General features: G+C 42.8%; 1 protein-coding gene and 1 pseudogene across 2 annotated transcripts in view; one reads left to right on the forward strand and one right to left on the reverse strand.

The window, feature by feature from the left end:
- DISC1 (DISC1 scaffold protein) overlaps positions 1-27,940 on the forward strand; it is a 407,183-nt gene that overhangs the window by 31,276 nt on the left and 347,967 nt on the right. The gene's annotated exons all lie outside the window — the stretch shown is intronic.
- LOC148775919 (small ribosomal subunit protein eS24 pseudogene) lies at positions 24,607-24,919 on the reverse strand (annotated as a pseudogene).

Below are 27,940 nucleotides of genomic sequence, written 5' to 3' on the forward strand. Positions count from 1 at the left end.
ATAAGCTGTCCATCACTTTACACCTGTGCATGTGAGGATGCGCAGACTCCTGCAGGTTGTTTGAAGGGAAGCCTGTGGTTCTCAACAGGGACTTCTGAGTTTGGAATTTTAGATGCTTAATCAGGAGCTTGTATTTAATAGTTGTTATACTTGTTCTGCTTCTTCTCCCCTTTCCCGCGTTTCCTCCCTCTCCATTTCCAATTCTTAGCCTCAGCTGCAGTTGTATTATCTCTCTTGTTTCTGAAATGGGCCCTTGATAGGCTGCCTTTGTTGAGAGACACAAGCCAGCTTGCATCCGGGGTTAGCAGAGGGACAGAGGCGTGTCCCAGGGAAGGTGGGAGCAGGACCCCATGGAGGGTGGTGTTGTTCTGTTGAGTTTCAGCAGGTTTCCAGAGCAAGAAAGCTGACTCCTCTACAAGGCATCGCTGGCAGGCAGTCTGCTCTGGGGGTTTGGGGGCTCTCAAGCTCAGCTTCCAAGATGGTGTGCTCACCAGGCCTCTCCAGGTTTTGGTCTGACACCTAGATTCTCTGGCTTTGCCTGGCCTTTTGGGAGGGCTGGGTTGTGGAGACTCTCTTGCACTGGCTTTGACTCTTCTCTGGATTCTGCTGCCTCTTGGGTTCATCCTTTGGGGTCACATTTTGCAGCCTGAGGGCAAAGGATACCCTACCTTCTACTCTTCCTGGGCTCTGGAGCCCCTGCTTGTCTTGGAGGGAGTCTGGGACAGCTTCTGTCATTGATAAGCTGGAAGGAAAAGGGGTCAGAGCTGTCATGGTGCCTCCTTAAATGCCCACCACCACCGACAGTCAGCGTGGGCAATTCCTTTGGTTCTTATATTGCTGTCTTGGGCTGTGAGTGCTCGTGGGCTGCTTGTGGTAGAGAGGCTTCACGGGACTGATTGACACCAAATGATCAGAGAGTGAAGGTGGTGTGGGTCGACTCTGGGGAGGAAATTCTGGAACTCTGGTTCTAGAGCCAGTCAATCTTCACTTTTTCAAGGTATCATTTTTAAAATTTTAAAACTGTATGCACACATATATATATATATTTAAGTTCATTTCTTATTGGAGGATAATTGCTTTACAGTGCTGTGGTGGTTTCTACCATACAACGTGAATCATCCACAGGTGTACATACATCCAGGAGGAGGAAATGGCAACCCACTCCAGGATTCTTGCCTGGAAAATCTCATGGACGGAGGAGCCTGGTGGGCTACACTCCATGGGGTTGCAGAGTCAGACATGACTTAGCAAATAAGCATGCATACATATATCCCCATCCTCTTGAACTCCCTTTCCAACCTCCCCATCCCACCCCTCCAGGTTCAAGGTGTAATTTAATTTGCATTTGTCCTTATAAAACTTTCACACACATGAAATGTACACTCTGTAATTCACCGTTTGGCTTTTGGTTTCTTGGTTTCCCCTCGGATAGTTTGCCTTTCCTGTTGCAGAAAATTCTCCACTCTTGCTGCTATCATTTCACACCTGAAGAGGGCATTCTAACCTTAGAAGAGGCTCAGCTTAGCAGTGCACCTACCCTTTCTCTCTAAGTACAGAGTCTGACCTCTCTCTTGGCTTCTCAGGTGTTTTGGCTGCAGGGAGGAAACTGTCACAGCCTACACATATTTAATAAGACTGGAGGGGACAGAGGGGGCCCTGGCTGCTTGCTCTGCCACCAAACCTCACGGGCTCCCTGTAAATTTCTGGAGCTGCTCCTTGTGGACTATTTTTACTGAGGGAAAATTGTGACCATTTTCCGTGAGACTGGGGACTTGGCAAGTCAATTGGCTAATCCTTTGGGTGTTCTTTCAGCATTGTGTGCAGTGAATGTGGGAGTCAAAGACCCTTCAGTGCAAAGATAATGCCAGCTTGTTCCCTGGAAGCCCACGGGAGTCAAAGGGACTTTTTGTTTTACCAGGAGAAAAATCTACAGGAAATCTTAGCTTGAGCTATTCCTCTGCAGTCTCATTGTCCCATCAGAGCTGGCTGTGCTTTGGCCTCCTTTGTGGGAGGCAGTAACTTGAACAGAAAATAAGTAAAAGAAAAGATGCTGTTTGCAGTGGCCGGAATGGAGCACTCCTGCTGGGCCCACTAATACGCAGGTGGGGGCTTCCCCTAGGGTTGCACAGCACCCCCACTTCATGCTGTTCTGAGAATCAGCTGTGGTCCTAAGAGTAAGGTTATGAGCCCAGCCTCTGCCCTGTCATAGGCCATCTATGTTATTATTGAGGGGTTAATGTTAGATTTCAAATTTCTACCAGAAGTTCTGTCTCTTACTGGGTATATAACTGGGCACAATTCATTTATTAATAATTTCTCTTCTGCTGTAAACTGAGCAATAATAATGCTTATTTCATAGACCTGTTGTGGGGATTTTATGAGACACATGCAAAGGGCTTAGAAAATAGTAGCTTATTAAAATAGGTGAGCTGTACCTCTAGCTGTGTGGGCCAGGTCCCTCCAGGAGTACAGGTGGAGCCCAGGGGAGAGTGGGGCCAACCCCCAGCCTGGGCTATGGTGCTAAGAAAGGCATGCCTGGTTCCAATCCATCATCTCAGAGGGGTCACCTTTTTCTAATTTATCCGCCCAGAGGGAACATTTTTTATAGTTCATCACCCCAGAGGGGGTAACTTAAAAAAATTTTGCACACAGGCACCATATCTGCTAGCTGCAGCCCTGTTGACAAAAGAAAGATGCTGTTATTAGTGTAGCGGACAGACCCTCCTGGAGAGAGAGCATGCAAGGCATGCTTTACCTGGCTCCAGTCGGATCATTTCACTTTAATTTCAAAGATCCGATTACCACAGGCAGAGGAGCAATTTTGCTATTTCCTCAGTTCTAAATTTTGTCTAGACTTTTCCTTGAGGCCGAGGATGATAATCTGCCTCCTAAGGCCCCATCCTCACCACTGCCTTGCCCCTGCCCTCGGGAATGCACACTTGTTAACAGGCTGGAAAAGATGAGTGAGAGCAGCAGTCGGACACTGGTTTCTGACTCGTGGTCCCCCACCCATCCTTCTGTGCTTTGCTCCTTTCTGTTGGGGCCGGGAATCAGACACATTTCTGGCTCCCTTGCCAGTGCCCTTCCTGTTAAATTCTGCCAACAGGAGGCAGTGATAGGGAGACTAGAGTCAGGAGAAAGAGAAAGCTTCCTTTTTTTTTTTTTTATTGGAGGCTAATTACTTTACAATATTATATTGGTTGGTTTTGCCATACATTGACATGAATCCACCCCAGGTGTACATGTGTTCCTCTTCTTGAACCCCCCTCCCACCTCCCTCCTCGCCCTATCCTCCCTCTGGGTCATCCCCGTGCACCAGCCCCGAGCATCCTGTAGAAAGCTTCCTGATTCTAGTTTGACGCTGGGGCAGTTGCAGGCAAGCACTAGGAGTCCTGATGGGTAAGCCCTTTCCCCAGGCTCTAGACCCAATGGGCATAACCTCTTCAGCAGTGCAGCAGACTGAGCAGGCTAGGGATGCAGCCCAGAGCACCAGTGTCTGACCTCTAGCCACACTCCTTTTCATGGCTCCTTTTTTCTCCTCCGGTTCTCTCCACACCTTTGTGACCACCTCCCTGTCCTCAGTGTCCTCTGTTTGGCACACCTGGAGTGGTCTCAGTTTTCTTGCACTCTCTGTGTGGTCTCTGTGGATCTGTTGGTGCTTAGGGGCTGGGCCCGCCCCCCAGGATCGCTTCCTTTCTGTTTCCTTCTCCATCATGCCTGTTGGCATCATTGCCATAGCCTTTACAATAGGTTTTCAGTTTAACCTCTTCCTAATCATGGTGTCATTTAATAGTCAGATTAATTGTCCTAAAACTTTAGTTCACCTGGCTCACACATCTCAAAACTCTAACTTTCCAGCCATTTGGTAAAGGTATAGTCATCTGTGACCTAAACCACGGTGGTGAGAATCGTAATTATGGACACCACCTCCACAATCCTAACAGACCTCTGTAGTCAGAGCGTCGTTCTTTGGCCCTGGCTGGAGGCAGGGTGTTAGTCCAGCAGCAGACACACCCGCAGTGGGTGTGAGGAAGCTTGCAGACCCTGGCCCCAACTCCTGCTGCATCTCCTTCCCTCCTCCCCCCTTGCCCAGACCAGGGCCTTGAGGACAGGCCCTGGGCTGCACTGGACTCTCTTCGTCTCCCGGAAGACAGCATCAATGCACAAAGGCTGCCTGAGGTCCTGGGGTTAGGGAGGACAGGACAGGGAAGTTTAAACCGTGACACTTCTTATAAACTGGTGGAAATAGATGTACTGTGAAAAGTGCCGATGAGCTGTAAGCCCAGATAAGATGCTACTGTCTTGGGAGGGGGGGCTGTGTTTCTCACCCCCACAGATTTTCTCACTTCTTTGAGGTAATGTTTTTAGGAAATTCCAGAGCGAAGGGATTGGCGAGAATCTCTTAAGGGAAATAAAAGGGATGTTATAGGGTTAACTGGAGGAAAAATAATACAGTTAATGTTCAAGCATAGCTTTATTGTTTTCATATAAAAAACAAAACACAGGCATTGTAACAAGTCAAGCAAACCTGAAAAATACAGGGTGGAAGAAGTGATCACTGAAGCCCCACCTTCTTCACTAAATTCTTTAGTGGTCATCCTTCTGAAGGGTTCTCAGGCCTGTGTTATACACACAAGCAATTTTACAGAAGTGGGATTATGTTACCTTGTTTTATTTAAATTTTTTTATTTGTTTATTGGCTGTGCTGGGTCTTCACTGGAGCAAATGGGGCTACTCTCTGGTTGTGGTGCCTGAGCTCCTTCTTGCTGCAGCTTCTCTTGTTGTGGAGCACGGGCCCCAAGCTGTGTGGGTTCATCAGCTCTGGCTCATGGGCACCAGAGCACTGTATCAGTTGTTGTGGCACATGGGCTTAGCTGCCCTGTGCCTTGTGGGACCTTCCTGGACCAGGGATCAAACCCATGCCCCCTTCATTGGCAGGCGAATTCTTTACCACTGAACCACCAGGGACGTGGCCATGCCTTGTGGCATGTGGAATTTAGTTCCCTGGCCAGGGATCAAACCCATGCTTCCTGCACGGGGGGTCTGGAGTCGAAACCCCTGGACTACCAAGAAAGTCCCTATGTCACCTTGTTTTCTAATCTAATTCTTCCCACTTATTAGTGGGAACAGTTTTAGAGAAACAGTTTCCTGTCAACTAATACTGCCTTACTTCGTTATTTCTAGTGACTGCACAGTATCCTATGTTTGCACCATAAATTACTCACCCAGCCACACTAAACTGGAGTGTTTACAGCTGTCTCCCTTTAGAATATGCTAGCTTGTATTAAGTTCCTGTGCTTATGGTGATGCTAAGGCTCTAAGAGGTATTCTGAGGTATCAGTGCTTAGAGTGTCAGAAGTGTGTTTCTTTCCTGGTGAAGTTTACTTCTTCCTCCCTTTACAGGTGGTTATCCTGAAGCACTGCTCAGATGGACGGGAAGCCTTCCATGGCCATCCAGGGACTCAGGCTGACAAAGGCCCTGCCACCTTTAGCATGTGGCTTCCAAGGTTGTTCTGTCCTTTGCCATCCAGCCAGGAGTTAGTAGAAAAGAGAGAGGAGATTTCATGGGGGGCTTTATAAGCATCAGAACTGGAAGTGGCAGACTCCACTACTGCCCACATCGAGATGGTCAGGGGAGTCACATGGCCACACAGAGCTGCAAGGGAGGCTGGGAAATTCACTTAGCTGGATATAAAGGAGGAAAAGACCTAGGTTTGGCTAACAGAGCTCCTTCTAGTGGTCACCTGGTTCTTGTGGCGCTAGTAGTAAAGACACTGCCTGCCAATGCAGGAGACATAAGAGATGTGGGTTCAGTCCCTGGGTCAGGAAGATTCCCTGGAGCGGAGCATGACAACCTACTCCAGTTTTCTTGCCTGGAGAATCCCATAGACAGAGGAGCCTGGCGGGCTACAGTCCATAGAGTTGCAAAGTGTTGGACACGACTGAAGCGGCTTAGACTGCACCCTGCCCAGGAGAGACACTTTGAGGCTTATGAAGTCATTCCAGATGACTTTTCTCCTACATGAGGGCCCTGGTTTAATGATCCTCAGAAAATGAGGTTCCGTGACTTATGAACTAAAAGGGAAAACATTTTATTTTCCTCATCCTTAGCCCCTCCCAGTTTTTAGTGGTGGAGCAGAGACAGAATGACACAATAAAAATTCCCCTTTGGACTGGGTAAAATAGGAGATTCACCATAGTCACATGCATCTCCAGGCTCAAAGCAAATCCTAGAAGCCAGTGGGTAGGCAAGGTGAAGGCTCCCAGCCAGGAGGTGGGAGAACTTTCTCCACTGGACCATGATTCTGTCCTGAGAGGACGTCTCTTGTTGATTGTCTCTGTGGCCCCTGGTCTGTCCTGCCAGGTTCATCCTTGGCCTTTAGTTTCTGTGGCAACATCTGAAGTGTTTGCTGGGGAGTCTGCCATCTTTATTTTAGTAAAAGCGATCTTATGTATGTATTTATTGATGGTTGAGCCACGTCTTCTTTGCAGTGCTTGGGCTTTCTCTGGTCGCGGTGAGAGGGGCCTCTCCAGCTGTGCTGCACGGGCTGTCGTTGTGCTGGCTCCTCTTGCTGCAGTAGCTCGGGCTCTAGGCTCTTGGGTCTCAGTAGTTGGGGTACGCAGGCTCAGTTGCTCCACAGCATGTGGAATCTTCCTGGACCAGGGATCAAACTTGTCTCCCCTGCATTGGCAGGCGGACTCTTAATCACTGGACCACCTGGGAAGTCCCGTGAAGATTGATTTATTGCATGACTTTACCACCCCATACCCTTCCATCTCAACTAAATGGAGGTTACCTTGAGGTCCCCAGAATCAGACAGGAAGGCATCACTCTTACTCAGTTTTTTACCACAGTCTTTGAGTCTTTGGGCCTTTGTCACTCATAAACTTTTTCAATCTTATTTCTTACTATTTGAGACTTAGAAGCAGACACTTTTTACAACCCTTTGAGCACACAAATTTCTGAATTCTATCCTCTTTCATTTATGTCTGCAAACCAACATATTCTTGACTGAGTATATTTTTTTCTTCAATATTACTTTAATATTATTTTACTATCACTTTTATTTTATTAATAATTTTCTACTTTTCAAATTCCCCCCTGGAGCTGCCAGCTTGGTAGGCCCTAGGTCTGCTTTCTTAGTTATTGCAGATGATGATTTTACCAAACATTTTGCCATTGCATTACTTGGATCTCCATTTTTTCCAGGCTCTGAAATCAGTTTGCTTGCTATTCAGTTCTTGGTTATTAAGTCAGTGCCACTTATTTTATTGATGTCTACTTTAAGGCGCCAATTTTTGCACTAGCTAACCCCTGCTGTTGTAATATAAAACCTAAATTCCCAGTAGCATATCACTTTCAAAGTTTGTTTCTTGCTGATATAAGTTACATTTAGAGGCAAGGTTGTTGTTGGTGGTGTTTTTTAGGGGACATAATTCTACACTTTGTAGTCATTTAGGGAGTCAGGTGAACCAGTGAACCTCCATTTTCAACATATGGCTTCCGAAGTCTCTCAGAACATCAACACCTAATCCATAGACAGAGGAAGAAGGGCTGTGGAATGACCACAAAGAAGGTTTTTATTACCCAGTCCTGAAAAGTGGTGGTCATCATTTCTGTCCACAGTTTCATTGGTGAGGATTCAATCATCTGGCTACACATAATTTCAAGGGTACCGGGAAATGTAGTTTACCTGTCTGTCCCAGAGAAAAGGGAAATGTGCTGGTGAGTAATTATCAGTTTCTGACTGAATGCTTATTTAGCAGAGATTCTTCTAAAAACCTTACATATATGAACCCTTTTTTTCTGTGAGATAGAAACTGTTGATAACCTCACTTAGCAGATGGGAACTTGAGGCCCTGAGAAGTTAAATAGTTCCCCCAAGGTCACCCAGCTAATCAGTGTTGGAGACAGGATTTGAATCCAGATGACCTTGTCTGGTCTGTGACCTTATTCACTATCTCTATTTAAAACATAGACTACAGTTAACAGTAAAATATGAAAAAGGATAAAAGGGAAGAACACAGACTCAAAGATTTAAAAGTGAGAATTAGAAGTGATAAATTTATAAACTACATAAAATAAAGAGAAATAACTAGAGTTGATAACAAAGAATACAAGCTTAAAAGAATGATACGTAACCTTCAATGTAATATGAGGGTAAAATGTGATAAATGAAACACAACGGCTAAATATGAAAGAAACTGGAAATTAGGGAAAAATGCTTATAAATACCTGTCAACTGAATAAAAGCACAAAGATGAAGTGAAAAAATAGTGAAATATCACAGAAGAATGAAAGTATTAAATAAGTGAAAGAACAAGTTGAATAAATGAAGATCAAAGTATTAAGAAAGGCAAACTCAGGACTCAATATTTGGTGAGGCACGATACAGCTAAAGTTCAGAACAATTAAAATGGAAATTTCCTGTATGCCAAATAAGAAACAAGTTAAACTAAACCCACAAAATGATAAATGAAGCTAAAATAATAGAAAATTACAGACTCTTACAAGATAGAGGAATTTTAGAAAGAATTCACAGAAACAGTTAAAGCAAGTTACCTACATAAATGCTGTTCTCAGATTGCTCCAATCTGAGTCAGTGCCTGTGATTTGGGGTCCCCAGGAGACATTCTCAGGGCTGACAGATGGTGGGTAGGGAGGGTGTTTGGGGTCTCTCCTTCTTCATAGGCCCTATAGTACCTGAATGTAATGATGTCAGCAAAGTGGGGGGGTAGGGAGCACCAGGCCCTTGTTCCTCCCTGGAGATTTAAAAACAAACAGCAAATAACAATTAGAGACCAGAACAAGCAACTTTACAGGAGCTTTGGAAGATAGTCAGAGGTCTATAGCAACTAAGTGAAAGCCCAATTCTTTTCAAAATGGTAACTGAAAATGTTAGTCACTCAGTCGTGTCCAACTCTTTGCGACCCCATGGACCCCACGTGCTAGGCTCCTCTGTCTATTGAATTTCCCAGGCAAGAACACTGGAGTGGGTAGCCATTGCCTTCTCCAGGGGATCTTCCTGACCTAAGGATCTAACCTGGGTCTCCTGCATTACAGGCAGATTCTTTACCACTGAACCATCAGGGAAGTCCTCAAAATGGCAGGTTCTACAAAATTTAAGTGTTAAATGCGTAGTTGTTGTTCAGTCCCCAGTCATGTCTGACTCTTTGCGACCCCATGGACTGCAGCTCGGATAAGGATAAATACATAAGGAATTATTATAAATCTCTGTGGATTGTGTAATTATAGAGGTGTAATTTATAACATCAGTAATGCAAAGGGGTTGGGATGGAGCCATGGGAAGTGGAGCTTTTGTTCCCTATTGAAGCTGTTGGTATTAATTCAAATTAGATTATTATCACTTAAGATGTTATATGTAATTCTCACGGTGGCCACAAAGAAAACATCTATAGAATATGCACAAAAGGAAATGAGCAAGGAGTCAAAGTGTCCCACAAGACACAAAGGAAAGCGATAAAGGAGGAAATGAAGGACAAGAACGCCATCAGCCAAGCAGAAAACAAATAGCAAAATGGCCAAAGTAGGTCCTTCCTGATCAGTAATTACCTTAAATATAAAGCACTCTCTAATCAAAACGCATAGATTGGCAGATGGATAAAAACACGATCCAATTACTTGCTGTCTGTAAGAGACTTACTTTAGGTCTGAGGACACACAGAGAGTGAAAGTGAAGAGTTGGAGAAAGAAATTCCCTGCAAAACTGTAACCAAAAGAGAGCTGGGATGCCTACACTAATATCAGACAACATAGACTTTAAGTACAAAACTGTTACAAGCAACAAAGGAGGGCATTATATATATGTGCGCGTGTGCGTGCTAAGTTGCTTCAGTCGTGTCTCACTGTTTGTTACCTTATGGATTATAGCCCACCAGGCTCCTCAGTTGGTGGGATTCTCCAGCCTAGGATACTGGAATGGGTTGCCATGCTCTCCTCCAGGGGATCTTCCTAACCCAGGGATCAAGCCCACATTGCTTACATCTCCTGTACTGTCAGGCAGGTTCTTTACCACTAGTGCCACCTGGGAAGCTCGTGTATATATATATATATATATATATGAAATATTTTTTGGAGTATAGTTGCTTTTTGGGGCTTCCTTGGTGGCTCAGTGGTAAAGAACCCATCTGCAAATGCAGGAGACATGGGTTCAATCCCTTGGTCAGGAAGATCCCCTGGAGAAGGAAATGACAACCCACTCCAGTATTCTTATCTGTGAAATCCCACGGATAGAGGAGCCTGGCAGGCTACAGTCCATTGGGTCACTAACAGTCAGATGTCTCTTAGTGACTAGACCACCACCACCACCACAATAGTTGCTTTACAATGTTTTGTTAGTCTCTGCTATAGAGCAAAGTGAATCAGCCATACAGGCTTCCCTGGTGGCTCAGCGGTAAAGAATCTGCAATGCAGGAGACGCAAATTTGATCCCTGGGTCAGGAAGATCCCCTGGAGAAGGGAATGGAAAATGCATTCCAGTATTCCTGGCTGGAGAATTCCGTGGACAGAGGAGCCTGGCAGGCTACAATCCATGGGGTTTCAAAGAGTTGAACACGACTGAGTGACTAACACTCTTTTTGGATTTCCTTCCTCTTTGGGTCACTGCAGAGCATTGAGTTCTGTGTGGTATGCAATAGGTTCTCATCAGTTATCTGTCTTAACATAGTAGCAATAGTGTATATAAGACATTATATACTGATGAAAGACTCAATTCACCAAGAAGCTATGATAATTATGAACATATATGTACCAAGTATCAGAGCTCCAAAATATATGATTCCAACATTGAGAGATGTTGCAGCCCATGGGGTTGCCAAGAGTTGGACACGACTGAGTGACTGAACTGAACTGACCAGACACTGAGAGAACTGAGGGGAGAAATAGCTCTAGGATACCTTGCCTGTGCAGTGCAGCGGGCAGGCCAGCCTGTGCACCAGGTCGGAGGTGGGCCCCCGCGTCTCCAATGGCTCCCTGCTGCCTATTGGCATTCGAGTCCCCATCTTTCATGTGAATTCTGACTTTAGCTATATGTTCCCTATTACTCTGTGATCCGCGTCCCCACCTTAGTTGTGTCACCTTTGGCCCTTCTCCCTGAAAAGCCTCTCTCTCCTCCACACTGCATCTCCTCTCGGAAGGTTTTTATGAGCCCAGGTGAACGACTCTCATCTAAGTGCACCCCAACCTGGTGCACAGGTTGCCTGTTCCCCTCATTTAGCGCATCGTGTTTAGTATTATTCTTTTCGTTGTTGTTGTCGACCATGCTGCAGTACGTGGGATCTTAGTTCCCTGCCCAGGGGTTGAAACTAGGTGCCCTGCATTGGAAGTATGGAGTCTTGGACCACGGGACTGCTAGAGAAGTCCCAGACACATGTATTTATCTTATAAAAAATTATTTATTTTCAGTTGGAGGATAATTACTTTACAATATTGTGTTGGTTTCTGCCATACATCAACATGAATCAGCCATGTATACATATGTCCCCTCCCTCTTGAACCTCCCTCCCTCCCCCCACCTCATCCTGCCCCTCTAGGTTGTCACAGAGCACTGAGTTTGAGCTCCTTGAGTCATACAGCACATTCTCACTGACTGTCTGTTTTACATATGGTAAATTGCTACTCTCTCAATTCATGCCACTCTCTTCTTCCCCCATTGTGCCAGACACATGTATTTCTATTTTGTCTATTTGTTTGATAGATCTTGAGTTTCTTGGGGGTCTAAAGCTTCTTTAAGTCACTGGCACTTAGCTTTGTAACGATGTAGAATTTTAATTTTTTAAAAATTTAATCAGTAGATGTTTTTCAAAAGAAAGAAAGAAAGAAAGAAAGAAAGTGAAGTCGCTTAGTCATGTCCGACTCTTTGTGACACCATGGACTGTAGCCTACCAGGCTCCTCCGTCCATGAAATTTTCCAGGCAAGAGTACTGGAGTGGATTGCCATTTCCTTCTCCAGGGGATCTTCCCAAACCAGGAATCAAACTTGGGTCTCCCACATTGCAGTCATACGCTTTATCATCTGAGCCACCAGGGAAAACTCAGTCCCAAACAATGATCTTAATCCTAATGATTAGCTAATGGACACATCTCAGATATGAAGATGGACAGACAGAGCTAAGCTGCTTAACTTTCTGAACCTCAGTTTTCTTACTTTTGAATCTGAGGGTCCATTTTTTGCCTCTACTATGTATTAATATCGGGCCATGTGCTCTTACTTGAGAATCATAATAGCTTAAGGAGTGGGGTGCTGTTTTCATCCCCATTTTTCTGATGAGAGAACTGAGGCCCAGTGATGTTAAGTAACTTGCCAAAGTTACTCAACTCATAAATGGAAGAGCTGGAACTTGAACCCAGTCCCACAACTCCTTTGCTTATTTTTATTTTCAGGTCCCACAAAGACTCACTGTCCCAATTTTTGACTTCTTCATCTTGCCTGTGATCTAAGTTCAAGCCCTCCATTATATCTCCCCCTCTCCCAGTGGTAACTGTGGTGGGCAGAATGATGCTTCTACAAAGATGTAGTCATTGGAGTCCTTGGAACCTGTGAATATGTTATGTTACAGTCACACTGTGGATGTGATCAAGTTAAGACTTGAGATGAGTAGATCATCTTGGATTATCAGGATGCGCCTGATGTTTTCACAGGGTCCTTCAAGGTGGAAGGGGAAGGCAGGAGTCAAAGTCAGAGAGAGGTTAGAAGATGCTCTGCTGCTGGTTTTGAAGATGGAGGAAGGGGCCCCAAACCGAGGAATTCAGGCAGCTTGTAAAAGCTGGAAAAGTCAAGAAAACAGATTTTCCCCTAGAGTCTCCACAAGGAAAGTAACCCTGCTGGCACTTTGATTTTAGCCCAGTGATAACCACTTTGGATTTCTGACCTCCAGAACTCTAAGATGATAAATGTGTGCTCCTTTAACCTATGAAATTTGCAGCAATTTGTTAGGGCAGCAATAGGAAACTAATACTGTTGTGTTTCTGCTTTCTTTGCTCTTTTTTTCTGTCACATCTCTTTCCTCTGTCCCCATTCTAAGTGGTGTTCCAGGGCTCTTCTTCACCAACAGTGTTATCACTTTCTGTGGGCATGGAAACATTCTCCCTTCTACTAAAGGCCACACCATAGTAATTATCTTCCTGGCTATTTTCTCTTAAAAGGTGGTGTCAAGAAAGGAGAAGAATGGCCCATATGTGGTTTTAGCAGAACAGGGAATAGTAGGTCTTCTACATCCTTTAACCTGAGTGCTGAGTCTCTCTGTTAGGCTCAGATGGTAAAGAATCTGTCTGAAATGCAGGAGACCTGGTTTGAACCCTGGGTTGGGAAGATCCTCAGGAGAAGGGAATGGTTACCCATTCCAGTGTTCTTGCCTGGAGAATTTCATGGAGAGAGGAACCTGGTGGGCTATTGTCCATGGGGTCACAAGGAATTGGACACGACTGAGAGACTTTCACTTTCACTTTTGAGTCTCTCCAGTGTTCTGGCCTAGAGAATTCCATGGGCTGTATAGTCTATGGGTCTGCAAAGAGTCAGACACAACTGAGCAACTTTCACATGGTATCACACTGGCTGCTCAGTTGAGTTTATTGTTAACTGCAATCCCTAAGCTTTTCAGATCATATGAAAGCCAGAGACATGATGAATTGTTCTTGTATCTTGTAGAATGTCTGTCATCTCAAGTCATGTAGCTTTTGGCTCAAAGAGAAAAAAAAATGTACTGATTTAATCTCTCCAGGGAAAGATTTAAAGACCAGGCTAGTAAGGAAGACAGATGGAATTCTGAGGAAAAGATAGCAAATTCTAGAGCTAATCGAATTAAAGGGCTATGAGAACTTTTCATTGGTGCATAAATAAGATATAACAATCAGTGTCAGCTAAGAAACCCTCAGCAAATATCTAATCTCATTATTATTTTTTTCAGCCTTACATAGAAAGGTTGTTTTAAACAAATACTGGTATGATACAAAAGAAGCTGAGAGAAGCAGAGAGACACAGGGTATCTGCTTACCCACTCTCTATATGCCCCCCACCCCACCCCACTCTTCAGAGAGCCTGAGATTGCCCAACCATTTCAATCTGTGACACACCTGTGACACCACCAGCTTGAAGAGTAGGGTAGAATGCTTTCAGGGAAAAGGATTTCATCCATGCCTGGCCGTTATGGACTCTGAGAATGAATGGAAACTTGAGAATGCAGACAGGAGAGTTCAGGGCTGGCTTCAGAGCAAGAAGATGCCGAGGTTATTGAGAATTCTCAGAGATGGAACAGTTCTTTCCTTGAAAATTCAAAATGGCTGTACCCTGAACCCTCTGGGCTTCCTAGAATTTTGTGTTTAAATGTTTATGCATTTCCCAGGAAAATGTTTTAAACAATGCAGCTAAGGTGCTATGCCTCCAAAATAGGTAAAGTAGTTGGCTCCCTTTCTGTGATTGCCTTGCACAACCTGGCAGAGAGAAGGCGGGTCAGGAACCCATGTCCTGAAGGAAGTTCTTCCAGAACACCTAGGAGATAGTGCCCCTGGAAGAAGGAGAAAAGCAGTTGGTGAGATTGTTTCCATTAACTCTAAGGCATCCAAGAGGACCACAAAAGTCTGTTTTGGGTAAATCTGGGGCAGTCCAAAGCTTGTCAAGGGATATAGGAAGAAGATTTTACTTTGTACCCTTGAACTTTGCAGTCTGTCTGACCCCTTTGGAGGATACTTCTAAAGTGGCAGAAGCAGGGCTTCAATGCGTCCTCAACTTTGGTGACCTTTCCTCAGCCCTCCATCCTGATCACTATAGGGAAGGTATTCTGCCTGTGTGATCTGTGTTGTGTTAACACACACAGAGAGATTGCCATTTTAAGGTCCCCTGGATATGCTTCATCCTCACTGAGTAAAGATCGAATTGCTTTCTACTTCAGTAAATCCAGTCCAGATTTCTAACTAATCGTAGGTTAAAGTTTTATTTATTTTTTATGGTAGATTTATTTATTTTATTAAATTTTTTTAAAAATTGGAGGCTAATTACTTACAATATTATATTGGTTTTGCCATTCACTGACATGAATCCACCCCAGGTGTACATGTGTTCCCCATCCTGAACCCTCCTCCCACCTCCCTCCCCATCCCATCCCTCTGGTTCATCCCAGTGCACCAGCCCCGAGCATCCTGTATCATGCATCGAATCTGGACTGGTGATTTGTTTCACATATGATAATATACATGTTTCAATGCCATTCTCCCAGATCATCCCACCCTCGCCCTCTCCCACAGAGTCCAAAAGACTGTTCTATACATCTGTGTCTCTTTTGCTGTCTCGCATACAGGGTTATCATTACCATCTTTCTAAATTTCATATATATGTGTCAGTATACTGTATTGGTGTTTTTCTTTCTGGCTTACTTCACTCTGTATAATAGGCTCCAGTTTCATCCACCTCATTAGAACTAGTTCAAATGTATTCTTTTTAATTGCTGAGTAATACTTCATTGTGTATATGTACCACAGCTTTCTTATCCATTTGTCTGCAGATGGACATCTAGGTTGCTTCCTTGTCCTGGCTATTATAAACAGTGCTGCAATAAACATTGGGGTACATGTATCTCTTTCAATTCTGGTTTCCTCAGTGTGTATGCCCAGGAGTGCAATTGCTGAATCATATGGCAGTTCTGTTTCCAGTGTTTTAAGGAATCTCCACACTGTTCTCCATAGTGGCTGTACTAGTTTGCATTCCCACCAACAGTGTAAGAGGGTTCCCTTTTCTCCACACCCTCTCCAGCATTTATTGCTTGTAGGCTTTTGGATAGCAGTCATTCTGACCCGTGTGAGATGGTACCTCATTGTGGTTTTGATTTGCATTTCTCTGATTATGAGGGATGTTGAGCATCTTTTCATGTGTTTGTTAGTCATTTGTATGTCTTCTTTGGAGAAATGTCTGTTTAGTTCTTTGGCCCATTTTCTGATTGGGTCATTTATTTTTCTGGAATTGAGCTGCAGGAGCTGCTTGTATATTTTTGAGATTAATTCTTTGTCAGTAGCTTCATTTGCTATTATTTTCTCCCATTCTGAAGGCTGTCTTTTCATCTTGCTTATAGTTTCCTTTGCCGTGCAGAAGCTTTTAATTTTAATTAGGTCCCATTTGTTAATTTTTGCTTTTATTTCCAATATTCTTGGAGGAGGGTCATGGAGGATCCTGCTGTGATTTATGTTGGAGAGTGTTTTGCCTATGTTCTCCTCTAGGAGTTTTATAGTTTCTGGTCTTATGTTTAGATCTTTAATCCATTTTGAGTTTATTTTTGTGTATGGTGTTAAGGAGTGTTCTAGTTTCATTCTTTTACAAGTGGTTGACCAGTTTTCCCAGCACCACTTGTTAAAGAGATTGTCTTTTCTCCATTTTATATTCTTGCTTCCTTTGTCAAAGATAAGGTGTCCATAGGTGCATGGATTTATCTCTGGGCTTTCTATTTTGTTCCATTGATCTATATTTCTGTCTTTGTGCCACTACCATACTGTCTTGATGACTGTGGCTTTGTAGTAGAGCCTGAAGTCTGGCAGGTTGATTCCTCCAGTTCCATTCTTCTTTCTCAAGATTGCTTTGGCTATTTGAGGTTTTTTGTATTACCATACAAATTGTGAAATTATTTGTTCTAGCTCTGTGAAAAATATCGTTGGTAGCGTGATAGGGATTGCATTGAATCTATAGATTACTTGGGTAGTATACTCATTTTCACAATATTTATTCTTCCAATCCACGAACACAGTATATTTCTCCATCTATTAGTGTCCTCTTTGATTTCTTTCACCAGTGTTTTATAGTTTTCTATATATACGTCTTTTGTTTCTTTAGGTAGATATATTCCTAAGTATTTTATTCTTTTCGTTGCAACGGTGAATGGAATTGTTTCCTTAATTTCTCTTTCTATTTTCTCATTATTAGTGTATAGAAATGCAGGGGATTTCTGTGTGTTGATTTTATATCCTGCAACTTTAGTATATTTGTGGATTAGCTCTAGTAATTTTCTGGTAGAATCTTTAGGGTTTTCTGTGTAGAGGATCATGTCATCTGCAAACAGTGAGAGTTTTACTTCAAAATTCCTTTTCTTTTAAAAATTAGCCATTCAAATTGCAAGGTTCATAGGGCAGCTCAGATCCTGAGACTGTTGGTGTTGGAAAGGATCTTAGCTGTCATCTATTGTAAGGGATGCTTTGTGGAGTTTTTTGGGGGACAGAATGTAAAAGTGAAAGCGTTAAGTTGCTCAGTTGTGTTAGACTCTTTGCAACCCCATGGACTCTAGTCCACTAGGCTCCTCTGTCCATGGGATTCTCCATGAAAGAATACTGGAGTGGGTAGCCATTTCCTTCTCCAGGGGATCCCAACCTAGGGATAGAACCCAGGTCTCCTGCATTGCAGGCAGATTCTCTACTGTCTGAGCCACCAGGGATGGAATGTCATTACTTTAAATAGATCACATGTAATGATGTAAGTGAAAATGCTTTGTAAATTTTAGAAGACTCAACAGATATTAGCTATTTTTTAAAACTGAAGTATAGTTGATCAACAACTATTGATTATTAGCATTTGTAAAGACACTTTTCCATTGTTGGCACCTTTATTTATTATAACATGCATTTTCATCTTGAATTCCTATTCTGCTTTTTGTGAATAAGAATAAATAACTTTAAAATTACTTAATAACACTTTCCCCCTCACACACTCATTCCTATACTTCAGTAATTATGGTGCACAGGCTGAGTTGCTCTGTGGCATGTGGAGTCTTCCTGGACCAGGGATTGAACCCATGTCTCCTGAATTGATAGGCAGACTCTTATCCACTATACAGGTGAGTGATGTGTCCCCAGCGGTACAAGAGATGGTTTTCAGAGTTGCAGGATGTGACATGGAATGCCATTGGCTCAAATTCTCATGTTCTCTTGCTGCCAAGAAAGTCTCAGTTTGCTGCTAGTGTGTTCTTGGTGTGTGTGTGCTCACCTTCTTTAAAACTGATTTCCCTTTGTAATAAAGTCAGAGCTGAGCAGGCTTCTGTCCCTCCTCCAAAATGCTAGCTGGTTTTCATTGTCTTTATTTATATGTTGTTGCTCAGTTGCCAAAATGTGTCTGACTCTTTGTGACTGCAGCTTGCAGCCCCATGGACTGCAGCATGCCAGGCTTCCTTGTCTCTCATCATTTCTCGGAGTTTGCCCAAGTTCATGTTCATTGATTCAGTCATGCCATCCAATCATGTCATCCTCTGTCACACCCTTTTCTTTCTGACCTCAGTCTTTCCCAGCATCAGAGTCTTTTCCAGTGAGTCGTCTCTTAGCATTAGGTGGCCAAATAATTGGAGCTTCAGCTTCAGCAACCATCCTTCCAATGAATATTCTGGGTTGATTTCCTTTAGGATTGACTGGTTTGATCTCCTTGCTTACAGGGATGACATGGAAAGAAAAATCACAGTGGGGAGGATATCTGAAGATTGTCAGGAGGAACAACTGGGTACAGATTCAGGAGTGATACTTATGTCCTCAAGTGTCTTTATATCAATGCACAAAATAGAGGCTGTAAGCAAAATGAAATTGAAATATTTATGTCAGGCAAAAGATGTGCAGACCCTTTAGGATTTGGGTTGGAAAGTCTGTGAGAATATCTTTGTGGCTTGCCTCTTTGAGCTCTATTAAAGATTTCTCATCACTAAGATTGTTTCATTGGTTAAATGAGGGGGTTGCATGGAGAATGCTTTGATTAGTTGGGATATGCTATGCATATATGTGCGTGCATGCTCAGTTGCTTCAGTCAGGTCCTACTCTTTGTGACCTTGTGGCCTGTAGACTGCCAGGCTCCTCTGTCCAGGGGATTCTCCAAGAAAGCATACAACAGTGGGTTATCATGACCTCCTTCAAGGGCTCTTTTCAACCCAGGGATCGAATTGGTATCTGCTGCACCTCCTGCATTGCAGGTGGATTATTTACCCACTGAGCCACCTGGGATCCCTGGGGTATGCCATACAAATGTCAAAATGATCGTTCTTTCATGAGTTGTATTATTACTTTATATTGTCTGCATTATAACATTTACATTCTATTCTGTATCAGTACTTTTCATCATTGTCTAGCCTTAGTGCTTTATTTAAAAGGATCTGGTACTTGCTGGTAGACTTTCTTAAAAGGATCTTACCATTCCTGAGTCCTGTACTGTGATTTATGGCTTGGTTGTCTGAATTTCACCATCCAGAGATTTTGATCAAGAAGATCCATGACTGTTATAGTGCCCAACATTAATGCATATTGAATAATGACTTTTTGTTGTTTTTATAGTCTGACAACTTGGCTGGGTATAAAATTCTTGAGTGTCCCCACACCAACCCTCAAACTGTATAGACAATGCCATTGACATTGAATGTTACTTTTAAGCCCTTTATGTGTGTAACTGGAGTTTTCTCCAAGGTTTACGTAGGATTCATACTTTTTCTTTGGAGTTAGGTGATTTTACCATATATCCAGGTGTTGGTCATAATCTTTCCTGGATGCTGTGTATACCTTTTATCTATAGATTTAGAGTTTTATTCCATAGATGCTTTCTTCTATTATATCTTTGGCTCCCCCTGTCTTTTATCTTCTTGAGGGACATCAATCATTTATATATTTATTGCTCTGTATATATATCATCTTCTCTATAGTGATTTTCTCGTTACCCTTTCTCTTGCCTTTCGTCATTATTTTAAGCTGGAATTCCAAGTTGTTGACTCTCTTTTCAGCTGAAACTACACTTCTTGCTGCTTCTGAGATTGTTCTTGGAGAGATAGAAATGAGCAGTCTTGAAGCTGGGTCTTATTTCCCTGACCAGGAATTAGACCTGGGTATTCTGGATGAGAACAAGGAGTCCTAGCTCCTAGTCCATCAAGGGATAGAAGATAAAAGCAAAGTTTCCCTGACTCTTGCCCTGTTTGAAAGCATGAATGTTTCAAGGAGGCAAAAACAGTAGAAACAGGTACAGATTTTATTGTTGGTGACATAGCACATCGTGTGGGAGAGCACACAGAGAAGTAGTTTATTTAAGACAGAAGCAAGGCAGAAAGACACACCCGGAGAGCAAGGGTGTGGGCGTCCCTAATGAGGAGAAGTGCAGGAAAGAAGCAGTTAAATCATCTATATAGGGCAGTTCTTCCTGGTCTTTGTTTACCTTTGGCCAGTCATCTGCTTCTTTCCTCACATCTGATCTGCCCTAGGACCCTAGCCAATATACATTTGCATCTTTCTGCCAAAATGGATTCTAGTGCAGAGGCCTGTGGGAGCGTTGACGACATCGGTTGTGGAGTGGCAGCCCCCTCCTTTTTGACTGCTGAGGAGCATGCTTGTGCATGTGCACTCAGGGAGACTTCCTTGACCTCAGGAGCGATAGATGTGGTCGTCTTATCTCTGCTCCAGCAGAGCTCAGCTCCTGCCATAATCTTGGTCCTTGAAGTTTCTAGGGAAAGCAAAGCTTCAATTTTCTCTGCTTGACAAACTCCAGCTACTCACCCCAAGGGCCCATCTGTTGCAGCAAAACCAGAAATAAGTGAACGGCCTTGGCACATACTAGGCAAACAGTTCTGAAAGAGTTAAGCAATCTTGGCTATTCCTTAGCTGTTGCTACTGATAAACACTTGTAGCTAGTCTTGTTCTTTGCAAAATGAAACAAAGCTGACTTCATGTGAGTTGTAACCTGTACTTGGCATTTCTTCTCCCCTTACACTCTCTTGTAGCATTCTGCATTTCACAGAGGTCATGGGCTGATAACTTCAGGTTCATCAGACCAGGTTGCTGAGTTGCCTGATGCCAGCTGTGGCCATTTTGAAACTTGGCAAAAGAAAAAAAGTGTAGGACCTTCATGGAGATAGAAAACCTCTCCTTATTCCTGATAAAGGGCGGGTGTGGGGGGCACAGTTCTTGAGGCACTAGCCTACTGTGTTTCCCTTTTGCCTGGCAAGAAGAGTAAAGCTACTCTTTTTTTCTATTTCCTTCAAATTCTGTCTCCATATTTCTATCCGGCATTGGTAGACAGGGAACCAAGATTTTAGCAACATGTCTACTTCCTACCTCAAGATGGCTTCATTTTATAACTGAACTGAACCCCAGGCAGGCATCCACTGGCCTAGGGTAAATCCTAGGTATTGTTTTCTAAACATTGTAATGTTACTACTGTTTCTCAAATTGACACCTGGCCTCCAGCTGCCTTCTCCCATCTCATGCCTGCCCTCTTCATTCTTCTGAGTGCAGCGGCTCAGGAAAAACACTTCTTTCCTTCTCAAGAACTAAAGAGGAAAGTATTGATTTGGGTGTCTGCTATTAATTTCATCCATATTTCACAGTGTTTGAAGAATATTCCTCAGAGCTTTGAGAAGCAGCATGGCTCTGGAGCACTCTGCTTGTGTTTTAATTTCTACTTTGCCAGCTACCAGTTTTGTGAGGCTGGGCAAATTACTTAGTTTTCCTTATCTGTGAAAAGAGGCTAGAATAGGGCTGTTATAAGAATGAAATGAATTAATCTTTGTAAAATGTACATAACAATGCCTGGCATAAATAACAAATAGGCACCTTATGAGGGCCTATTAAATGGATTTGGCATATGATCATGCATTGCCAATAAAGTTTTCTCCTCAACTTCTCACTGTTTGTCTATTTCAGTGGACTTCACAAAGGTTCAGTTAACTTGCTTTTATTTCATTCTCTTGCTGGATTTGTTTGCTCATAAATGTTTGTTTAAGCATTCATTTAGAATTGTATCTAGGGTATATATCTGATTGACCAACCTATAACTTTTTACTTTTTTAAATCTATTTTTAATTGAAGTATAACTGCTTTTCAATATTGTGTTCAACATATAACTCTTAGATTCTACTTTTTTCCTTCTTGAAGCCAGAACACTTGCCAATCTTGTCCATGGTAGGTGCGTTGCGTATGTGTTCAGTCATTCAGTCATGTTCAACTCTTTGTGATACCTTGGACTACAGCATGCCAGTCTCCCCGTCCTTCACTGTCTCTTGGTGTTTGCTCAGATTCATGTACATTGAGTTGGTGTTACTATCTAACTATCTCATCCTCTGCCATCCCCTTCTCCTTTTGCCTTCAATCTTTCCCAGCATCAGGCTCTTTTCCAATGAACTGGCTGTTTGTGATAGGTGGCCAAAGTATTGGAACTTCAACTTCAGCATCAGTCCTCCCAATAAAGTATTCAGAGTTGATTTGTTTTAGGATTGAATTCCTTTAGCGTGGATAATAGTTTATCTGACCTCATTTGAGGATATGAACTCATTTGAAGTGGCTGGGTGTTTTCTATCATTTTGCTTCTCTTGAGCTTCAGTTCATCCTAAATTATGCTACCACCATTCTTTCCAGTCTGAAGACCATTTTTAGTAGAAATGAGGTTGAAACTTGGAGCTGTGTGATTCTGTCCTGTCTTCCCTCTTAGCTGTTTCCCTTGTGCCGTAACTAGTGGGCTTGTCCCTGGTAGCATGACTTTCTCATCCTGGTTTGTTTGTTGGCTGGTTGGTTGGTTGATTTGAAGCACACCTTTTTTTTTCCCTCCTTGCTTTTAGCATATTTACAGAGGGAATAACTCCTTCTAGACTTTTAGTCTTCTGACATTTTTCTTATCGCTTCATGACCCCTTTGTACTTTACATGTTATTTCCCATCTGTTTATTTTTGCTCTTTGAAAATTTCTGCCTCTTGGAAAGCCTCCTTTCAATCTCTGAAGTTCTTGTAGGTGCTGCGTTGGGGTTATTGTGCTAATTAAGTGATTGGGCACTTGTGAAAAGCACATATTCCTAGATTTCCTGCTTTAGGTATTCCAGTTGGTGAGACTAGGCAAAGCCCCCGCCCCCCCCGCATCCCGCAGACATTTCCTGCATTTTCACAGGGCTTCTGGGTGACTGCTGCTGCTGCTAAGTCACTCCAGTCGTGTCTGACTCTGTGCGACCCCACAGACAGAAGCCCACCAGGCTCCCCCATCCCTGGGATTCTCCAGGCAAGAACACCGGAGTGGGTTGCCATTTCTAGATGCAAGTAATCCATGGACTCAACTCTAGCTGCTTTGGAGTAAAAATGCTTGCTCTCTTTCCTCCTTCAAGCCATGAGTGAAGGTGACTCATGAGTGAGATTATCTGGGGGGCTGACCACAGGATCAGGTACCTGCTTCTGGCTTACAGCTTTAATTCTGTCCCTTCCATTCCCATTCAAGAAAGATAACAGAATACGAGAGAGAGTAACATGGACTTGAGTATATTCCAACTGTAATAAATTAAATAATAGTTTTAGTGCCTCACTCTCTCTACCCATCTCTGAGCCTCATTTTGGGGCAGTTTCTAACTCCAGCTTGACCTGGGCACCCCCTCCAGAGGTTCCCTTCGCTTTTGTGTAACTGATACTTTTTGGGTGGCTGTCAGATGACTCCTGATGTTCCTTGGGGAAGACATTTCCTTGAGAGCCTCTGCTTGAAGCTGAACTGACTCTGGCATATTTTCATCTTGGAAACTTTTGAATAAAGGACTTTATAAATCCTTCAGGGTAGTTACATTTGGACATTATTGCTGGGTATTGTTTTTCTTAGAGCTGTTGTTGTTTAGTCACTAAGTCGTGTCTGACTCTTTTCAACCCCATGAACTGTTTAATGCCAGTTTTGCCTGTCCTTCATTACCTCCCAGAGTTTGCTCAAATTCGTGTCTGTTGAGTTAGTGATGCTATCTAAACCACATCACCCTCTATTGCCCTCTTTCCCTTTTGCCTTCAATCTTTCCCAGCTTCAGGGTCTTTTCCAGTGAGTCATCTCTTTGCATCAGGTGGCCAAGTATTGGAGCTTCAGCATCAGTCCTTCCAATCAATAGTCAGGACTGATCTCCTTTAGAATGGACTGGTTTGATCTCCTTCCAGTCCAAGGGACTCCCAAGAGTCTTCTCCAACACCACAGTTCAAAAACATCAATTCTTCGGCACTCAGCCTTCATTATGGTCCAGCTTAGTGATGTTAGCAATCTCCTTGTTCTGGAATATTTTACGTGTAATCAGTGAGTATCACTGAGCACTTCTGCTTTGGGAATTGCTTCTGAGTGTTAGCAAATGTCATACAGGCCTTACACACTCCTTAAGGTCCAGACTCGGTGCCAAGAGAACTGTTTGTACCCCAGACTCTCATTCCAGCATCAGGGTCTGTTACCTGCAGGAAAGGGTTGAGGTTGAGTGGAGGCCAGGCTTCCCAGTCCTGGCTCCAGCATTAACCAGCGGTGTGACTTTGGACAAATTTCTTCTCTTCCATAAGCCTCAGTGATCTTATTTTTGAAATAGGGTGATAATAATCCTGACCTTATTAGGTTTTGGTGAGTATAAAATGACATAAACATGCAGAGGTTAGAGTGTGCTTGGCTCTTGGCTCAGTGAATGCTGAAGAAGTAAGTGCGCATATAATGATGTCAAGTTCATCAAGCTTTTTTTTTTTTTTGTGAAAGGTCTAAGTTTATTAATCCTCTTATGAAAAATCGGCACAATCACCGCAGATACAGTCACTGTAGAATCTTTGCTCCTTCTTTTTGCCAGCACCAACAATGACCTTTGCAGTCCCCCCGACTTTCTTCATTCTGTTCTTGCATCCCTTTCACTGTTTCCTTGAGGCCTTTTTCTTTTCATACAGTTCTTACAAGCCTGTGTTTGGGCTCATTCTTCTTTGCGTGATCATAAAGGAATCGTAAATCATGCCAAAGCCAGTTGCCTTGCCCCCACCAAAATGGGTTCTGAATCCAAATACAAAGATACATCTGGTATTATCTTGTACATTTTGGCTAGTTTTTCCCAAATTTCTGTCTTAGGTACTGTTGCCTTCCCAGGGTGAAGGACATTGATGACTGTTTCTGCTGAAGTAGTTGATTGGTCGTAAACTTCCTGGTCCAGGTAGTTACTGTGTCATTCATGACGGCTGCTGATCTTCAAGCAATCAGAGGGGGAAAATCAAGCTGGTTTTTGGTGTTATTTTCATGTCTTTCATTCTGAGTTGTTTTTGAGATCACATCTGTTGGGTGTACCATAACGCTTGATGATGTGGAGGGGAAGGTGGTAGTGGGAATGCAGTATCATGGGAAGTAACCAGACTGTTGCAACAACTGTTTGATTCATAAGCTACTGGGATAAAACTGGGCTATCAATCTTAGAAAATAGCATTAGGAAAACTTTTCATTTCTTTTTTTTTCTTTCTTTCTTTATATATATATATATATTTAAATAAAATTTAATAAATGGTACAAAGCACAATGCCATAAACATTAACAGTTAAAATATCACCAAATGAAAAAAATACTATAGGATACACAGTTGCAAAAAGCTACATTAAGTTATTTTACAACTGCCTCAAGCTGCAAAAAGAAAAAAAAACCCAATGCCTTACCTAAGTTATCCCTCTCTCAAAATAATGCCATTTATATTATAAACCACGAACTCCCCATCAAAAGACGGGAACTGCTTTTGTTAATTCATATATGTATATATATATGACAGTATCACTTTGCTATACACCTGAAACAAACACAACGCTATAAATAAAATATAGTACAATATAAAATAAAAATAAGTAACGGATCTTTGGGGCTTTACACTGAGTTAGAGTTCCTATCAGAGGGATAACAGCACCACAGCTGCACTGAATCCTCATGAAGGAGGCGCACGAATGACTGGATTACAAGAGTTACAGGAATGAGAGCTGCTCATTTCCCAGAAACTACAGCTCACAGAAAACCAACAAAGGCACGAGACACAGACCATTCACTTATGAATGTGTAAAGCTCAAGAAAGTCCACATCACTCCTACAACATGTCGAAAGTGCCTCAGAATCCACACAATACCAACTTTCTCATGGTTCTGGTTAAATTACATATACCAGTTTATAACAAATGGCAAAATCTGTAACTCTGTTCAAAGTTTTAAAAAATTACTTAAGAATAATTTCTTGTATTTCTATGCCACCTTTATAGTTCTAGTTTCTCATTTCTTAATTAGTAAATTCAGTGTGCAGGTTCTATCCCAGGCTAATTTATACACTTCTGGAAGAAACGGCCTCTTAAATCCATAGAGTGTTGAGGTGGGGAGCCCCCAACCACGTCACATGCGTTTCAGATATGATAATATACATGTTTCAATCCATTCTCCCAAATTATCCCACCCTCGCCCTCTCCCAGAGAGTCCAAAAGACTGTTCCACACATCCAAGTCTCTGCTATTGTCTCGTATACAGGGTTATCGTTATCCTCTTGCTATATTCCATATATATGTGTTAATATACTATATTGGTGTTTTTGTTTCTGGCTTACTTCACTTTGTATAATAGGCTCCAGTTTCGTCCACCTCATTAGAACTAATTCAAATGTATTCTTTTTAATCGCTGAGTAGTACTCCATTGTGTAAATGTACCACAGCTTTCTTATCCATTCGTCTGTGGATGGACATCTAGGTTGCTTCCATGTCCTGGCTATTATAAATAGTGCTGTGATGAACATTGGGGTACATGTGTCTCTTTCAATTCTGGTTTCCTCAGTGTGTATGCCCATGAGTGGGATTGCTGGGTCATATGGCAGTTCTATTTCCAGTTTTTTAAGGACTCTCCACACTGTTCTCCATAGTGTCTGTACTAGTTTGCATTCCCACCAATAGTGTAAGAGGGTTCCCTTTTCTCCACACCCTCTCCAGCATTTATTGCTTGTAGACTTTTGGATAGCAGCCAAAACTTTTCATTTCTATAACACTTTACAGCTTAAATGTGTTTTCTTATGTCCTATTTCATTTAAATTCTTCCCAGATGGCACTAGTGGTAAAGAACCCACTTGCCAGTGCAGAAGATATAAAAGGCTTGGGTTCAATCCCTGGGTGAGGAAGATCCTCTGGAGTAGGAAATGGCAACCCACTCCAGTATTCTTGCCTGGAGAATCCCATGGATTGAGGAGCCTGGCGGGCTCTCATTTAAACAGAAACTTATGTGCATAGGAAAATGGCTTTTCTTTATGTCCCATCATCAGGCTGGCTCTGACCCAGATATGCAGTTTCAGACCTGGGACACTGTCAGAACCACTCTTTGTGGCTTATTGGAGCCCTTGGGTGTGTAAAGCACCCAGTGCTATGCTGAGCACAGAAGGATGTTATGAAAAAAGTAGCTTTTATACTTTTGTGGCCACGTGTATGTGGTTCTGCTTAAGGATATATTTAAATAAACTTATAGCTAATATAAGGAATATCAATAACCTCAGATATGCAGATCACACCACCCTTATGGCAGAAAGTGAAGAAGAATTAACGAGCCTCTTGATGAAAGTGAAAGAGGAGAGTGAAAAAGTTGGCTTAAAGCTCAACATTCAGAAAACTAAGATCATGGCATCCAGTCCCATCATTTCATGGCAAATAGATGGGGAAACAGTGGAAACAGTGGCTGACTTTATTTTTCTGGGCTCCAAAATCACGGCAGATGGTGACTGCAGCCATGAAATTAAAAGACATTTACTCCTTGGCATGAAAGTTATGACCAACCTAGACAGCATATTAAAAAGCAGAGACATTACTTTGCCAACAAAGGTCTGTCTAATCAAGGCTATGGTTTTCCCAGTAGTCATGTATGGATGTGAGAGTTGGACTCTAAAGAAAGCTGAATGCCAGAGAATTGATACTTTTGAACTCTGGTGTTAGAGAAGATTCTTGAGAGTCCCTTGGACTGCAAGGAGATCCTACCAGTCAACCCTAATGAAAATCAGTCCTAAATATTCATTGGAAGGACTGATATTGAAGCTGAAACTCCAATATTTTGGCCGCCTGATGGGAAGAGCTGACTCATTTGAAAAGGTCCTGATGTTGGTAAAGATCGAAGGCAGGAAGAGAAGGGGATGACAGAGGATGAGATGGTTAAATGGCATCACCGACTCAATGGACATGAGTTTGGGTAAACTCTGGGAGCTGGT

The sequence above is a fragment of the Moschus berezovskii genome, chromosome 12 (assembly GCF_049115385.1).
Source record: "Moschus berezovskii isolate FMDL1 chromosome 12, NW_MosBer_1.0, whole genome shotgun sequence".
NCBI classification, from domain to species: domain Eukaryota; kingdom Metazoa; phylum Chordata; class Mammalia; order Artiodactyla; family Moschidae; genus Moschus; species Moschus berezovskii.